Below are 19,046 nucleotides of genomic sequence, written 5' to 3'. Positions count from 1 at the left end.
AAGCAAGTATCTTTTTTCTTTTTTGGCCTGTCCCGTTTGGCTCTTTTGCCATCAGAATTGTTGTCTAAAGGCAAAGAAAGATGCCCAACGGATTTACTTTACCAAACTGACCATCCCAGCCTTGCCGTAATGGTCCATTTGATTCACCTTTTATTGTTTATTTTATTTTCACTTACTGAATACGGGACAGACTTGACTGGGGGAAAGAAGGGGAGAAAGAAAGAGGGAAAGAGAAACAGCTGAGAAGAGGGACGGGGGAGAAGGGCAAAAAACAGAAACCAACAGAACAGGCAGAGAAAAAAAAATGCATCTATCAATCACCTGGATCACCTGTTGAGAAAGAAAAAAGAAAACAAGCAGAAGAGAACAAGAGTAATAGAATAAACAACATCACAATGATATATGGGAATATGACAGTAAATACTAAATGTTAAACATTATTGTGCAGCACATAAGATCAACAGAACACAGTGTGCTTTGAGGTAGGAGCCAAAAAGGGTGTAGTTTGTGGGTGTGATCACCCGTGTGTACACCTGTGAGCATGGACGCGCTTGTTTTTTGTTTTTTTTAAAAGGTTCCTTCATGTAATAATCTGCTAGAGGGTGTGGGGGGGCCACAGCCCCGTCCTCCAGGGCATGAAGCAGGTATGGAGGAGATCAAAACTCCAGACATCCAGAGGCCCCCAGAACACAAGAGACCAAGGAAGACCAACAGAGGGGCAGCTGCGCCACTGTCCCGGAAAGAGCTGAGGAGAGTCCCAGATGAGGGCTCACTCAGCAGCCGCGGAGCAGAAGCCAGGGGGAGTTGCAGTGACGCGCCCGTGAGCTCCGCCGGCAGCCAGCTGCGCCTGAGTGACCGAGCCCCAGGACGAGAGGCCGGGGGCACCCCACCTCCGAAGTGGCCCGAGCGAGCCCCAGGCTCCAGGCCCCGATAAGCGGCCGCCAAGGAGTGAGCCGGTGTGTACCTGGACGCCCATCCCCAGACACAAAGAACCACCAACGCACCGATGTCTGAGGGGGTCCGCCACTGGCAGGGGAAGTGGTGGTGGGTGGAGATAGGCCTCCAAACCTTGGAGGGCCTGAGGTGTCCCCAGAGAGGTGGCGCCTGACACCCAACCTGACATATAGACACAGACATACAGGCACACACAGACACAAACATCCATTCCCACCCTCATGCTCTCATATGCACTTACTCCACACTCAACCAACGTGGAGACAGACATAAAGAGACGCTGTACACACAATCACACTCCCCAAGCATACTCTACAAACCGGGTCTAGGTGCCCCCGCCCCTGGAGGGGGGAACTGCACCCAGACCCAGGTGGTGTTTCCCTTTTCCCTGCGGTGGGGGGAGGCAGACCGCCCCGACTCCGCAGCAGCAGGAAGGCTCCACACTCCAGACCGCAGTCGGACGGCCAACTCCTCCTCCTAGCCCCCCTGCTCCAGCAGGTCGCAGAGAATGGGGGTGAGAGAAGACTCCAAACCTCCCTCCACCCGCTCATTGTAGTGTTGATGCATGTGTGTTCTAAGGTGAGAGAGAAGTGATATTGATTCATCTGTTTTAGAAAGCATTCTGTATATTTTGGATAGTAATTTGGGGGGTTTAAGAGTAAGAAATTGAACCACACTTGGTGGTGTTTGTAGTTCAACTTGACCCGGTTTAAATTTCTTTTTTACTATGGATTTAATTTGTTGATATTCTAAAAATCTTTTCTTGTTGATCCCATATTTTGTAACTAGTCCGTCAAATGAAATAAATTCTGTTCCTTCTAGTATATGTTCTAAATATTTGATTCCTTTATCACTCCAATCTGAAAAGTTTATCATATTATTGTTTTGTAATATGTCAGGGTTCTTCCAGATAGGTGTACGTTTGCATGGGATTAATGAAGACGCCGTCAATTTTAGAAACTCCCACCATGCTGTCAGAGAAGAGCTGATGTTGATGCTTTTAAAGCATTCATGTCGTTGGATGTTTGAGCTGATAAATGGTAGGTCTGAGATCTCTAGATTATTGCAGAGTGCTTGTTCTACATCTAGCCAAGGTTCATCTAAGAGGGTATGTTTTAGCCATCCTGAGATAAACTGAAGCCTGTTGGCTAAGAAGTAGTGCTGAAAGTTAGGCAGTTCTAGTCCTCCTTTATCCTTGGTCTTTTGTAGTGTTTTTAAGCTTATACGTGGGGGTTTATTTTTCCAAAGGAATTTGGACATACATGAATCTAGAGATCTGAACCAATCTTGTGGCGGTTTAGTTGGGATCATTGAGAATAAATAATTTATTTTTGGTAAGACCATCATTTTTATAGCGGCAACCCTTCCCATGAGTGATATGGGTAGACATTTCCATCTAGCCAGATCATCTTCTACCTTCTTTAAAAGTGGGATATGGTTTAATTTAGTTAGATCTGCAAGCTTGGGAGAAACATTAATACCTAAATATTTTATATTTCCCGATTGCAGTGGTGTAGAAGAGGAATTATGGAGGGAGCAATTAATCGGTAGGACTGTAGATTTTGACCAGTTAATTGAGTAATCTGATATTCTTGCAAAAGAGTTTATCAATTCAATCACCCCAGAGATATTGGTTTGTGAATTTTGGAGAAAGAGTAACACATCATCCGCATAAAGGCTGATTTTATGTTCCACGTTCTTGCATTTTATGCCCTTAATTACTGAATTCTGTCTAATTGCTGCTGCTAGTGGTTCAATAAAAATTGCAAATAGTGAAGGGGAGAGTGGGCATCCCTGCCTGGTGCCCCTCAAGAGACAGAAGCTTTAGGATGTCTGGTCATTTGTTCTAACACAAGCTGTTGGGGAATTATATAATATTTTTAACCAGTTTATGAAAGAGGATCCAAAACCAAATTTGTGTAAAGTTGCAAATAGAAATTTCCAGTTAACTCTGTCAAATGCTTTTTCTGCGTCTAAAGAGAATATTGTAGTTTCTAGGTTTTTACTGTATGAGTAGTCTATCAAATTAAGTAATCTACGTGTATTTGTTGATGAGTGCCTACCTTTTATGAAACCAGTTTGGTCAGGATGAATTAAGAGGGGGGTTATTTTCTCCAGTCTCTTTGAGAGAGCTTTGCAGATTATTTTAAGGTCTACATTTATAAGGGATATTGGACGATAGCTTGAGGGATATACAGGGTCTTTGCCTGGTTTTAGCAGGAGATTAATGTTTGCAGAATTCATATTTGATGGAAGTCTGCCCTTTTCTTTAATTTCCAACAACGTTCTGTAGAAAACTGGTGCTAGAATCGACCAGAATTCTTTGTAGAATTCTGCAGGAAAGCCATCTGGACTTGGAGCCTTATTATTGTGCATACTTATCAGGGCTTCCTGGAGTTCACCTGGTGTCAGTGGTGAATCCAGTGCCATTGCTTGAGTGTCCAATAATTTTGGAAGAGTTATGTTGTCCAAAAACTGATCAATTTCTTTTTTAGATGGGTTTATTTGTGGTGAATACAACGTTTTATAGAAATCCCTGAAAATGTTGTTTATTTGTATCGGATCATATATTGTGTTCCCAGATGAATCTTGAACAGCACATATAGTTGTTTTTTCTTTATTTATTTTTAGCTGGTTTGCTAGAAATTGACCGGATTTATTACCATGTTCATAATTTTGTAGGCGTAGTCTTTGTACTAAGAATTTTGTTTTTTTATCAATTATCTCATTTAATTCTAGTTTTGTTTTGCGTATTTTGTTCAATGTTTCCTGATCTTGGTGGGACGCGTAGGCTTCTTCTAGTGATTTGATGTTTTTTTCTAATTCCTGAATATTTTTGTTTTCTTTTTTCTTTTTATGTGATGAGAAAGAAATTATTTTACCTCTCATCACAGCTTTCCCTGCTTCCCATAGAACAGAAGCTGATGTTTCGGGAGTGTCATTATAGTCCAAATATGAAGTCCACTCTTTTTTAAAATATTTAATAAAGTCTTCATCTTTAAGTAGTGATATATTAAATCTCCAGTTTTTTCTTGGCGTAGTGTTATTCTTGTGCATTAGTGTTAAAGATACAGGACCATGATCGCTGACAGCTATAGGGTGAATCTCAGTGTCTGAAATGTCGTTCAGCAGTGAGCTGCTGACCAAAAAATAATCCAGACGAGAGTAGGAGTGATGGACATGTGAGAAAAAAGTATATTCCTTACTGGTGGGGTGAAGGGAGCGCCATGCATCGCAAAGACCAAAGTCGCTCATATACTGTTTGATTATATTTGTGGACTGCCAATTACGCTGAGTTCCCGCTGTATTGAGCCTATCCATGTCTTCATTTAGTCCAAGGTTGAGGTCACCTCCAAGAACAAGTGTGCCATCTAAGTGTTCAGAGAGTGCACTGAAAAAACCGTGAAAGAATGAGGGATCATCAACATTTGGACCATATACACTTGCAATACATAGCTTTCTATCACGTATAGATAGTTTAATGATTAAGAATCTGCCCTCTGGATCTATAACTGTATCGAGTACTGTGAAATTAATATTTTTATGTATTAAAATTGCTGCTCCCCTTTGTCTAGAATTATAACAAGCTGAGAACACATTGGGAAACTCAGGTGTTTTAAGTTCATTCGAACCTCTAAGAGGTCTGTGGGTCTCTTGTAATAGGACAACATCTGCCTGTAGTTTTTTGAGTTGGTTAAATATTTTTAACCTCTTTTCTCTGGAGCCAGCTCCATTTATATTCCATGTAATGAACCTCAGTGTACCCATAGATGTTTGTGTATAACTAGGGATGTATGCTGTGTGCCTCGCTTAGACAGGTGGAGAGAATACGTCACTTGTTCATAAATAAAGAGAAGGAGAGAGAGAAAAAATGTGTGGCGAGATGCTCCCTGAGTCTGACTTTGTGTATGCATAGTTACTAATATGAGTAGGCTTGGCTTAAGTGTGTGTGTATCTTATATGACTGTGTGCGCTGTCTGACTGATGTAAATGTGCTGCCATTGAGCGCATGGTGCGTATGTGTCGAAATAAAGGATGTTTGTGGATGAGTGTCGAAGCAGGTGATCGAGGCAGTGAAAGGAATAAAGAAAGAAACCAAGGACAGGGGTGAGCAGCATAAAACCAAGAGGGGGAAAAGAGCGGAGGGAAAGAAAAAAAAAAAAAAACGAGAAGAAAAAAAAACCAGAAACAAAATGTAAACATTCCAATTAAATCACTGACGGAGAGTGACGGTGTTAATTCTGCTATGAAATCACACTTTAAGATGCGATTTGATGCTGGTAAGTTAAACAGATGTTAATGCAAGTTAGTGTGAGTGGATAGGGAAATGGTGCAGCTGATTCTTATCTGGTGTGAGGTTAATACAGCCACGGAGTGATGTTGGGGTCGCGGTGGAGCTGTCCGTCCACGTACAGCCGGTCCACAGCGATGACAGCGCGGGAGCCCTTCTGGATGAAGCCGCGTCGGATTGGGAAGAGGACCCTGCGTCGTTCCAAGATCTGTTTGGGGAACTGGTCGTTCACGCTGAAGTCCGTTCCTTTTAATTCCCTGCCGCGGCTTTTCACATGTTGCTTTTGTTTGAAGTGGCCGAATTTGGCCACGATAGGACGTGGTCTCCCGGCCGTAGCCCGAATGGGGCCGAGGCGATGTACCCGATCGAAGACGATGTTCTTCACAGTGTCCTCCGGCAGCTTCAGGTGGGTTTTGATGAAGCTTTTTACCGTGGTCTCCGCGTCCTCTCCAGCGGCTTCTGGAATACCAGAAAATACCAGATTATCACGCATGCTACGAGCTTGTAGATCGATAACTGTTTCTTTTATTTTTTTATTTTCTCTATTGAGCTGGGTAACATTATCTGTGAGACATTTCACCGACTCCCTTAGCGTGGCATTTTCAGCAGCAAGCGTTTCCACCTGCTGCTGGCTGTACTCCAGGGATTCTCGCAAGCATTTAAATTCTCGGTGAAGAATCTCCACCAAGGACAGCCTTGCGTCGAAACTGGACAATCGCTTGTCGATTGACTCCAATATGTCGGCAATATCTTTGCCGGCTGGCGATGTTGAGCCAGGGGAATCTGCCGGGCGTTGTCTTTTCGACGACGGCGTCTCAGCTTTAGCCGGGGAAGCTGCACACGGGGTCTTCTTCATCACGAGATCCTGAAAGCACTGATCAATATAATCTTGGAGAGTCTCTAAACTCTCCTCGTTGTTCTCCAGGGTGTTGGAGATTATTTAGACAAATAGTGTTAGTTATAAGACAATTGATAAGTGTATTTGGTAATGCTGAAGCTTAAATGAATTTGTTCAAATCTAAACTACCATTTGCTTTAATTTTCCGCCAAAATCTCCGGTGTCTGACGTCAGTTACAACATGAGTCGCTTACCTTGTCCGTCACTTACTCACTTCTAAAAAAAAAAAAAAAAAGTAGAAGCAAGTATCACAGTTGTTATAGGTTAATAAGACTTAGGCTCACCTTTTCTCTAATCAAAATAAAAAAGTAAACAGAAAACAAAGACACAAAAACATAAGAAGAAGAACTTTATTTATGAAGTGCTTTCAGACAAAGTTCTGTACAGCTATTTAAAAATAAAGAAATAAATGAAAGTGATGCATAGCAATAAAAGTTAAAAACACTAATTAAGATGTGTAGGATAGGGTGAACTAGTGGGTCTTCAACTTAGCTGTAAAAACCTCCACAGAGGCTCCACTAATATCTTGAGGGAGGTTGTTCCACAAAAACGGGGCAGGAAAAGAAAAAGCACGCTCCCCCAATAGTTATTTTTCTGGCTCTAGGAACTTTTGAATGACCAGAATCCTGGGATCGGAGAGCATGGGATGGAACATAAGGGTTCAAAAGATCAGAGAGGTATGAAGGTGCCAAACCATTTAAAGCCTTGTAGGTGAGCAGCAGGACCTTAAAATCTGTCGAACCTCACAAGGTAGCCAATGAAGTGATTTCAATGCAGGGGTATTGTGCTCAAATGTTCCAGTTTTAGTTCAAATGTGAGCAGCTGCATTTTGCACCATCTGTAAACCTCTAAAACCTTTCTTTGGTAGCCCAGAAAGGAGAGCGTTACCATAATCGATACGCGAAGACACAAATGCGTGGAGAAGAACCTCTGCAGTGTAGTTTGATAAAACTTGTCTGATTTTAGCTATGTTCCTCAAATGACAAAAGGCGGTCTTTGTTGTCTCTTTTACATGAGACTCGAAGGAGAGCGCCATGTTGAACCACACGCCCAAGTTTTTAACCTTGTCCCTGCAATTTATGACATAGTCATGAATTTTCAAGATTCAATTCAATCTTATTTATATAACGCCAAATCACAACAACAGTCGCCTCAAGGTGTTTTATATTGTACAGTAGATTCTACAATAATAGATACAGAGAAAATCCCAACAATCATATGACCCCCTATGAGCAAGCACTTTGGTGACAGTGGGAAGGAAAAACTGGTACTGTAGAAAACTTATACAGTACCAGTGCTTGTTGCTGTTCCTCTACATCAAATACATTAAATTGGGAGATGCTCTTTGTTTCAGGCGATGTTCAGGATTAAAATGTTGAAGGAATTCCCTGACTTACTGTGTTTGTGTCTTTGTTTAGAAGCAGAACGACACAGATGGATCCAATTCTCAACCCTGTCGTCACTGTGGTGGTGGGAAAGAGTTTCACTGTGACCTTTGTGGAAAAACTTTCAATTACCAGAAAGCCTGAAAATACATCAGCGTAGACACACTGGAGACAAAATGAACTTCTGCAAAGAATGTGGGAGAGGCTTCTCCAAACCAAGTGAATTAAAACGACATGAAGTCATTCACAGTGGGGTTAAAAAGCACGTGTGTGACCAGTGTGGGTCATCCTTCACCACTGCAGGTTACCTGCATAATGAGTCCACACAGGAGAGAAACCATACAACTGTAGACACTGTGACAGACGTTTCTCATATTCAGGGACTCGTGATTGCCATAAACTTCGACATATTGAAGTGAACTTAATAACAGTGTGGCAAGAGCTTTAAGAATCTCAGTTTATAATCCGAACATAAACAATCCCTCACTGTAAATAAACTGTTTCACTGTTACCAATGTGCAAAAACATTCACTTCATTATCTGCTCTGTGCAAACATCAGCACGATCCTGCAGGACGGACTGCACTGGATCACAGTGAATCTGAAGAGACAGAAAGATCCTCTTCTGGTTTCAGGGTCAGACTTACAAACCAGATCAGGCTCCACAGAGTTCAGATGGAATCTCCTGTAAAGAGTGTCAGCTGATGTCACACTTGGATCTCACGAGGTAGCTCTGATGTTTGGACTTCAATTCAGGAAGAAATAACATTCGAAATGTTGTTGTTGTTTTTTTTTGTTGTTTTTTTTCCCATGACTGAGCTCGTAATGCCTATTAGTCGTATTAAACTAAATTGTTTTAATTTAAATTAATTCAAATTCTATTATTTCTTTTTGGACCCTCAGAAAACACCAAATTCTTTTTACATGTAGATAGATGCTGGATGCCGGTAGAGTTACGTATTCTGAATACTTTGGATTACTTAATATATTTTCATGCCTATTACAACTATATGAATGTACTATTGCTATGTGATTTATTACTATTATTGAAGGCCACTCGCCATACCAATACCAACTAATTTTTAAATCTTAATATAAAATGAGTAACAGTAGGGTGGACATTAGGTATGGCTTTTTGCAGTGATCTTGCATAGAAAACAACTTCTGTATCAATAATATGTTTTCCTTTTGTCTACTTTGTGGCTCTGATTTCTGGACTTGCATCAATAATCCTGAATGTTACATTTGGGAAGCTGCAAGTCTTTTACTTTTTTATTTTATTTTTTTATTTATTTATTTTTTACGGATTTTGATTCTCCAAAATGTTATCGCTGTCACGTTTAAATGGTTTTCCCATTGGGACACCGTATTTAGTAGTAGTTGTTGTTATAGATATTGTTTTACCTTACAGTTAACTGATATTGTATAAATACTTGAACTTAACTATTGTTTTGATCTTCTGGCTGACTGGTGTTTTCACCCGTAATACGGTAGAGGTGGGGGGGGGGATCGATACAGCACAGCATCTTGATATTTTGCGTTGTGATGTTGTCTCAATACAGTGACACCAAACATCGATATTTATTAAAGAAAATAAAATACTCTGGGAATTACTCTGGGAATACAATGAATAAGGGAGCTCATCTTATAAGAGGCCAACTTTCTGCAAACAGTTGCGCTCTGACTTGAAGTGACTGCAATCACTTTGGGAGAGATTGTTGCAGGTTTTAAATAAATGCTGCCTTATTTATAAATGCAGACTAAATGCTGCCATGTTTTCATCAGTTTGGTGTTAGGCTTGGTCAGTGAGCACTGCTCGAGGGGACTCGACTCACCGGGTTGGTTAGTCAGTTGCCGTTAATAGACTTACATTAGTTTATGTTTGCTAACTAAAAGCAGAACTCACTGGAATATAAAGACACTAGAACTAGAAATCAGTCTAAGGGGGGGTCACTTTTATGCTGCCTCTGACTTCAACAATACCTTTAAAGTTAACCTGAGGGTATACAGTCTACTTTAACTCTCTATCTTTTAAGCAGTAAGTGGTTCTTCGTTGGGAAAATCTCCCGCTTACAGTGGCTTGCAAAATTATTCGGCCCCCTTGAACTTTTCCACATTTTGTCACATTACAGCCACAAACATGAATCAATTTTATTGAATGTATTAATGTACATTTATAATTCCATGTGAAAGACCAACACAAAGTGGTGCACACGTGAGAAGTGGAACAGAAATCCTACATGATTCCAAACATTTTTTACAAATAAATAACTGCAAAGTGGGCTGTGTGTAATTATTCAGCCCCCTGAGTCAACACTTTGTAGAACCAGCTTTTGCTGCAATTCCAGCTGCCAGTCTTTTAGGGTCTGTCTCTACCAGCTTTGCACATCTACAGACTGAAATCCTTGCCCATCCTTCTTTGCAAAACAGCTCCAGCTCACTCAGAACCACTTCATAAAGTGGTTGTTCAGGTTTAAGCAGTGGGAGGCGAAAACCTAATATATCCATAAGTGATGGCTTAACATTCTGCATTCAAGTATAAGTTTGTCTAAGTCCGCCATTGTAGAAATTCATTGCACCGAACGAAAAACGTGCACAGTGTGACGTCAAAATAGGCGCACACCTTTGACGCTGCGTTTTCTCAGTTTTCCTCATCCACACGTAAATGCAAAAACTTGAGTTTTCGAAAATATCCACCCTGGCAGGCGTTTTTTAAAATCTCAGTTTTCAGCGAACGAAAACGAGGTTTACGTGTGGACGAAAGGTGTAAACGCATAGAAAAATCTGCGTTTTCAAAAATACCCTGGTACGTGTGGACGTAGCCTTATTCATTATTCAAGGCACAAACGGAAAGTCATGTACGCGTGCAACGTAAAGTTAGGTGAGTGTGCAACGTAAAGGTGAGCGTGCAACGTAAAGTCACGTGGACATGCCGCGTGAGCATTCGAACTGAGTCTAAAGTTTTAGTGTGCGAATTGAAGCGGGTGCTCTCCAATCATCAAAAGTAACAAAGTCATTGAACACATTTATACAGTTACCTTTACATTTACCAATCATATATCACAGATTTACATTTTTTTTAGTACTATGCAAAAAGGCAAAGACAGAGCGACAGTCTGGGTCAATGGTGGCCGAGGCGACGGCAAGGCTAACAAAGGAACCCTCGAAGCGTTAGGCTAGCTTTGTAACAGAATATAACAGAAAAGTATGAAACTCCAGCTGAGTTGTAAGATGAAAAGTGGACACAATTTCGGGCTCCCACATTTTGTCAGAAACTGTACATTAACGAGTTTTTTACTGTTATTCAAATGCAACTGTGGAAATAACAAATAGAAGAAAATTCATTCATTCTTACCTTATACTAATCGTGGTGCAGGCCAGTGCAGTGCATGAACTGATGCCTTCTCCGGTCAATTCCGCTGAGAGTAAATCTAATGTCCCGCTCTACTGTACAAGACAATGGTTACCTGGAGGGATGTACCACTGTGAGAGGGGTGCTGCGGAATAGTCCAAGTGATCGCTGCTTTAATTTCCCGCTCAACTATACATAAATTGCAGGTCGACACGATTTTTCAAAGCTGGTGAACTAGACCAAAGTCATTGATAACAAAAGAACAATAAATCCACTTTCTCCGGTACTTTATACCCGCTCAGTTGCAATGCAATTTAATGCACTACTAGAAATCGATGGCTTTTTGATGGTGTCCGGCGCGGAATGATGGTCAACTATAAATAGACGTTTTCTCGACGTTGTTGTTGTCACCTGGTCAACTACAAATAGATCAAATATCAATGACAAAAAAACAACGGTAAATCAACATCATTTCAACGTCCCTATAGTAAGACCATGGGTTTACCACAGTATTTCAATGTTGTTACAACAGTGACATTTCAACCCTGACCATAACGACGGATTGGATGAAAAATCAACATCGATTCAATGTCGTCTTGCTATCTGGAATCTTTTGATTGGTCGACATGGTACATTTTTTGACCATTAGGAAAGGGTGAGGTTTTTTGGTGTTGTCTTCGCTCACAGGTGGAAAGTGCTTTATGGCATTTTCCTTATGAAACACAGTTTTTACCGTTTCTTCCCGCAGTAAATATAAACAATGATAGTATTCAGGAAGAAAACCAAATATTTCATATATTTTTAACATAACTCTGGTTTTACGTGGCCGATCAACACAATTTAAAAACTCCATCAACGCTGTCATAGCCTGATACCACAATTTTTCTTAAAAATGCCAGCCAAGTGCCAATTGCTTTACACGTAATAGAGGATTTCTCAAAAGGGTCTGGATTGGTCCTAAACTTAAATAAATGTCAATTATTGCCTGTCAAAGAGTGTAATGTTCAGAGTATTTGTAATATAACAGTTAAAAATGAAGCAGCATATTTAGGTCTGATTATCTGCAAAGATCCAAAAGACAGAATTTTACTAAATTGTCCCCCAATTATTAAAAAATCTCAAACCAAATTAAATCAATGGTTGCAGAGAGATTTAAGTTTAAGAGGAAGGGTATTGCTCTCAAAAGCAGAAGGTCTGTGTCGACTGACTTATGCAGCAATTTCTCTGCATGTGGACGGCAAAACTTGTAAGGATATCGACCGAATGCTCTTCAACTTCCTCTGGAAAAACAGGACACATTACATTACATCAGAAAAAGTGTATTGATGAATGACTATGAACACGGTGGCCTCAATGTTTTGGATTTTACTACTCTAAACAATACATTTAAGATTAATTGGGCTAAACATTTTCTTAAAAATCCGGTATCCATTTGGAAGTTTGGTGGTCTAAGTTATCTTAGGTTGTGATTATAATATAGATAAGCTTCCAGAAAACCTTTCGATGCTTCACAAACAAGTTCTATTAGCTTGGTCCCTTATATATAAACACAACTTTACACCCCATACGTATTCAATTTGGAATAATAGGAACATAGTGTATAAAAATAAATCTTTTTTTTTTCTAGGTGGGTTGAGAAACGGATTGTTTTAGTGAATCAGCTGTTTAATCCTAATGGGCAGCTTATGTCCTATTCAGAATTCTTAAACACCTATAAATTTCCAGCCACACCCAAAGAATATGCCATATTATTTGATGCAATACCTACGGGTATTATAATGCTGTTTAAAGGTATTCAACCTTGCATATCATCTGTTTCTCTCCCCAACCCTTTAGATTCACACATAGGAAGAATCTGTCTAACAAACCGTAGTAAAAGTAATAAGAATATCCGTGCTTTGTTCCAGACAGAATCTCTAACTATTCCACATGTGGTCTCTTATTGGAATTTCTTTGTCAGTGACATTAACTGGAAAAGAGTATGGACAATTCCTAACAAGTAACTGGTAACGAATAAAGTGAAGGAAGTCTCCTTTAAAATACTGCATAAATTTTATCCTGCTAATCATTACGTGACAAAGTTCAAAAGGGACATAAATGTGAACTGTGGATTTTGTGGAAGCCATCCTGAGACTGTGCAACACCTTTTCTGGATCTGTTCATACGCTAGAACATTTTGGAAAGACTTCAGTAGATTCATTGTTGGACATCTCTATAATGACTTTACTGTGAAATGGGAAAATCTTGTATTTTGTTTCTTTCGAAGGCAAAAAAAAAGAAGATGTTTACTTTATAATAAACTTGTTAGTTATCTTAGCTAAATTTTATTTTCACAAATGCAAATACAGTAACAAAAAACCTAATTTTAAACATTACTATAATGATGTTTTATGTTACATAAAATTGATTAGTGGATCACTCAACAAAAAGGCTATGAAAACTATTACTATTTGTAGTAATTACAAATTATTTGAATGTTTGTAATTCTTTGTATCACACCCCCTGGCATATATTAATTTTGTTCTGGTTGTATACATGTTCAGTATACTGTTTCTTAATAAAGTTTATTTAAAAAAAAAAAATGAGGACGCGGCTCATGAATTTGGACACCCCCCAAATGTAGCTTCTGAGTCACGTGACCGCACAGCAACGAATCACAGCAGAGCAGAAAATGGGGCGGAGCAAAGCATGTGTGCAAGAGAGGAGTCGAGCAGAGAGAGCTGCTTTTTCATGAAACGGGAGTAAAGTAGTGAACTTAGAGGAGAGAAACAAACTAAAGTATCGATCATAAACCACTACCAACGTCCTGATCGATATCTGCATCGATCTGCCCACCCTTGTCTCCTGGATCGTAGCTGCGATCAGCGTGATCCACGTGGGTCTCTGCTCCCTGATCTGTTTCGTGTGTTTGGAAAGAGTTGCAGCTTCATCGCGGAGTTTCTCTCGGTTTGTGGGCTCATCTAAAGGTAAGCACCGAGCTAACTTTACTGTGAGTTCAGTTCATGTTGAGTTTAGCTCCTGAATGAGGTCTTCTGCTGCTCTCCTCGGTGTCTGTTCACAGTTTATTGTGAACACGTTGAGAGAAGAGTGAGAGAGTGTTTGGAGAAAAACACCAACTAATCATTAGCTCAGCATGCTGGGAGAAGTTGGAGCAGAAAAGTCTTTTCATTGTCCCTGCAGCTGTTTTTCTGCCTGCACCAAACCTCTACAGCCTCATTTCTATTTACCGCGTTGACTACATCCACGATTAAAAGACCTTACGCCCCTACAGCGTTATGTACGGTTCAATGTGTGCTCGCTATTCATTGTGCCTTTAGGTGCAGCTGCCCGTACTCACAAAGAAAGTTTTGGTGTGATTCTCCTTTGCTGAGATCAACATGTCTGAAACAACTTTTTTTGTGTTTTTGATGCAGTGTTTTCTATAATTCCGTCATAATGGTTTGTATGAGCGGTGAAACGTGTTTTACCAAACTTAAAGAAGTCCAGCCGCTTTCTTGTAGAAATTGTTGAACAACATGACACTAACATTACATTTTCCATTTGTATTGTTGCGAGCCTTGTATACCGATAAGATAAACAGATAAGACGAGGCCAAAAAACTGTGATGCGCCCACATTTTGGGAGAGCTGCACGTGTTTTACTGAATCAGGGAACAGACACACACAGTGCAGTGCGGACTTAAATCCACATGTGGCAGCACTGAAAGTAAGAGAGACCTTTAACCTTTGAACCTGTCCCTTATAGAGAAGGAAAACAATCACAAAAGTACCCAGTGACTGTGCTGGTTTGGATTGTAAAAAAGTTAAATAAATAAAGACCTAAAAATGTAAACATTTTAAAATGCCTGCCTCTACAAAAAGGAATGAGATGGTATTGTGATTTTGGGAGAAAATGTCACATTGTTAAAGCCATACAACTTGAAAATGATCACAAATGTACCTGAGAACACGTTTAATGTTTGCAGGTAACAAGGTGATTTTAATTATGTATTTTTGAATATCTGCTGATGCAGCCATGAATGTGGAAATTATGTGATTTCTGAATGTAATAATTTCCCATTTCTGAAGACTGCTTCAACAAAAATGCAGGTTCAATAGTTAATGATGGTTGATAACAGCTTGGTTATTGTACACTATATTTAACTTATAAATTCGTAAGTATGTAATATATCAGTGTGTATTTTCTGTTTCCCTTTTAGTTGTTGTAAAACTTGAACGCTGTCACAGATGGTCTTGGTGATGTGTTAAATACAGGAATTTTGTGTTATAATGGAGTACCACCTAATGTGTGTGGGATCGTTATAGGAATGTGGTCAATTGGGGTCCTTAGGGACTAGTAAAGCACTATACAAATACAGGCCATTTACCATTTTACCATTTTTATTACATTTTAATTACATTTGCAGATTGTTTCGGTGGAGTTTAATAAACTCAGCTGTCTACATCGGAGTATATTCTCGAGCATCTCACACTTCTGATAATCAGCTGTCTGCTTGACGTTTATTCAGCTGTGTAAAAACTATAACTTTAATCTCAGCCAAACCGATTTACTCAGGAACAAATAAAATACTAAAAAAAGCCAAACAATAACATTTCTAAGTTATCCAAGTGACTCATATATCATGTTTAACCTGAGTAGTGAAAGACAAAAAAGATGTTAAACGTTTATTTTGTGACCCAGAAAGAATAATAAGAGTAATATTAAAACTAACTGGCTGCCGCCATTGTAGGAAACTGAGCTATTTTTTATTTTTTATTTTGAAATATATACAGGGTGTATATATTATAAATGGCTTTGAGGGGCTGGTTAAATCAGTGAGAGGAGCAGCAACAGAAGAGAAATTTGTACAAAACTGTCGGTAATATCCTATCATTACTCTTCTGTTCTTCAAGTTACAGAAAGCCAGCTTGTAAAGGGGGACCAAATACAATCATATTGATGCAATTTATCTAATAAACCATAAGTCACTTTTTCACAAGACGCCAACTTAGCCATTGTCTTTAGCCACTCTTCATAGGGAGGGGGGTTCTTTTTCCGCCAATGTCTTAGTAGGACCCGTTTGGCCGTAGTAAGAGCCAGAATAATCCATCTTTTTGTATAACTAGAAAAATCTCCATCAGAAAGTTCTGTGGTTATACCAAGTATGGACAGTTTTGGTGAGATACCAAATCTCCTTTTTAAAACACTGAAAATTACCTCCATTATATTTTCCCACCAATCTCGAAGTGCCGAACAGCTCCATAAGATATGTAAAATCGAGGCATTTTGACCATCACATCTCCAACATTCGTCCGTAGAGGCCAGGTTCCATTTATACAATTGTTGCGGTGTTCGATGCCACCTATGGATTATCTTAAGTTGAATAAATCTACTGCCTGTTTCTTTATACATAGTATTAACACTTTGAAAACATGAATCCCATTCAACTGAAGATATGTCCAATGCCATGTCCTGGGCCCAGTAGCCCTTAACTTTAAGGAGAGGGTCAGCTGACCGTTCTTGCAATAAGTGATAAATCTTAGAGGTAATGCCTTTACCCAAGGGTGATCTTGAGAGCAGGACTTCCACAGGGCTGCCCACAGGACAACTCAAGGGGGTTCCCAGCCACTTCGATAATGAACTGTATTTGGACATATCTCCAGAATTGATTACGCTTCAACTTATATAACTCCACAATTTTATCAAAGCTTAAAAAACATTTAGTCCCACAGTCAAATAAATCTGATACATTAAGGATGCCTGCTTTACGCCACTGTAGCCAGTCAACCGATGTCCCTCCAATTAAAATTCTTTTATTCCCCCATAAGGTTGCCGAAGGTGATTTAATAAAGTCCCAGCGACCCACCCTATGTAATTTACACCACAATGTCTTCGCGTTTGCAATTATAGGATGGGTAGTTTTATGACTGGTATCAAACAGCTCCCTCCAAGGAGAAATACCGCCATTAACTTCCGTCTCTATATGGGACCAGATGGGTTTAACTGGTGCAGTAGGTAACCAAGCTCTAAGTTGTTTCACGTTCATCACCCAATAATACCATTGGAAATTAGGCAATGAAAAACCTCCTTGTTTTACACTCGCTTGAAGTTTCCTAATACTTAAACGATGTGGTGAACTACCCCAAAGAAACTGCCGGATCAAAAAGTCTAGATCTTTGAAATACTTATCTGGAATGTGTAATGGAATATTAGATAAAATATAAAAGATCATGGGTGCAGTCATCATCTTAATACAACTAATTTTACCCCATATTGTGAGACGCACTCTGGACCATCTACCAAATTCCATTTTTATTCTTTCAATCATTGGCTCCATATTTGCTTGAACCATCTTAGTGTAATCCGAGGTAATTTGTATCCCCAAATACCTCAAACCATTCACGGACCACCGAAACTCCCACTGTTTAAATAAAGTATGGGGGCAGTGTCCTGACATAGGCATTGCCTCTGATTTATCCCAGTTGACACGATACCCTGAAAGCAGCGTAAAGCTTTCTATATGTTCTAATAGGGCTTGAATTGACTTCCCAGGCTGGGTCATAAGTAACAACATATCATCTGCATATAATAGAAGCTTATGTTGACTATTACCCATCGAAATTCCAAATATATTTACATTATTTCTCAGTTTTTGTGCCAGAGGCTCTATAGCAATTACAAAGAGACCGGGGCTAAGGGGACAACCCTGTCTTGTGGATCTCTGTAAAAGGAATAGGTCTGATATGAGCCCATTCGTCAATACTCGCGCTGAAGGCGAATCTTATAATATCTTTATCCACCTAATAAAATTATCACCAAAACCGAACTTTTCTAATGTCTTAAACAGATAATCCCACTCAACACAATCAAAAGCTTTTGCAGCATCCAGCGATAGGGCCACTGTTGGATATACTGAATCATATACATAATTTTGCAAATTAACCAACCGTCTAATATTATCTGAACCATAGCGGTTTGGAACAAAACCAGATTGGTCTGCATGAATTATTTTTGCCATTACTGCTTTTAATCGGCCCGCTAAGACCTTTGCCAAGATTTTTTGGTCAGAATTCAGCAAAGATATAGGGCGGTAACCACTTGGGTCTAAAGGGTCTTTCCCAGTTTTAAGAATAAATGTTATAAGTCCAGAGTGCATTGACTGAGGTAATGAGCCTACTTTGAACGCCTCATTATAAACATCGAGCAACAGGGGACTTAACATATCTTCAAATGCTCTATAGAAATCCAATGGTAACCCATCTAATCCTGGAGCTTTATTAAGTGGCATACTGTTAATTGCATGGGTAATCTCCTCCACTGTAATTGGAGCATCTATAATCAGCTGGTCAGTAGTAGAAAGCTGTGGCAGGTTTAAATCAGTAAAAAATGCTTCGAATTTCTGTTCATCTAAACTACCTTGTGTAGAATAAAGATTATTGTAAAAGGCCCTGAATCCATCATTTATATGTCTAATAGAAGTTGAAATAACCCCATCTGATTGTCGTATGCCTGGGATATGGTTCATACTGTCTTTCTGTTTAAGACGGTATACTAATAAACGACTCGGCTTTTCTCCCATTTCCCAATATGCTTGATTAATGCGAAATAAAGCGTATTCTGCCTTTCTGTTGTACAGTACATTCAACTCATATTTAACTTTAACGATTTTATTCAACGTAACTCTGTCTTTTGTATGGGAATGTACTGCCTCAAGTGCCTTTAATTTGGCTTCTAACGTAATGATATTCTTGTTAGCTGCCTTCTTTTTAAAGGAAGCGTAAGAAATTATTCTCCCCCTTAAGTATGCCTTCATAGCATCCCACCAAGTAGCCAATGTAGTGTCCTCTCGATTATTTGTCTGTTTGTAAAATTGTATTTCATCTCTTATCAATTTAATAAAACCAGAGTCTTTAATTAAGGACACATTTAAACGCCATCTGCGGCTTGGAGGAATCTGTAAAATATTTCCAAGACATAGAAAAATTGGCGCATGGTCCGAAATTACTATATTACCAATACTTGAATCTATAGAATTATTCACTAAGGCTTCAGAAATAAGAAAGTAGTGAGGCGGAGAGTAAAATGAATATTCCCTGCCTTCTGGATGCATTGTCCGCCAAATATCATTCAGACCCAAATCTGAGGTCATCTGCCTTATGGCAACTACAGATTTACTCTCTGTGCCTCT

The 19,046-nt window shown here is 39.6% G+C and overlaps 1 pseudogene across 1 annotated transcript in view; it reads left to right on the top strand.

The window, feature by feature from the left end:
- Positions 1-19,046, top strand: part of LOC147321609 (uncharacterized) — a 32,767-nt pseudogene that overhangs the window by 8,868 nt on the left and 4,853 nt on the right. The window contains exon 4 of the transcript XR_015130965.1: positions 7,661-7,943. The product of XR_015130965.1 is annotated as an uncharacterized LOC147321609 (transcript). The remainder of the gene's footprint in view (positions 1-7,660; positions 7,944-19,046) is intronic.

Source organism: Aulonocara sp. 'chitande type north' Nkhata Bay, linkage group LG9 (assembly GCF_057382095.1).
Source record: "Aulonocara sp. 'chitande type north' Nkhata Bay isolate Kocher_YH1m ecotype deep benthic linkage group LG9, A_spYH_male_GT1.1, whole genome shotgun sequence".
NCBI classification, from domain to species: Eukaryota; Metazoa; Chordata; class Actinopteri; order Cichliformes; family Cichlidae; genus Aulonocara; species Aulonocara sp. 'chitande type north' Nkhata Bay.
Note: the sequence above shows the minus strand (reverse complement) of the source record. Positions and strands in the feature narration are given on the sequence as shown.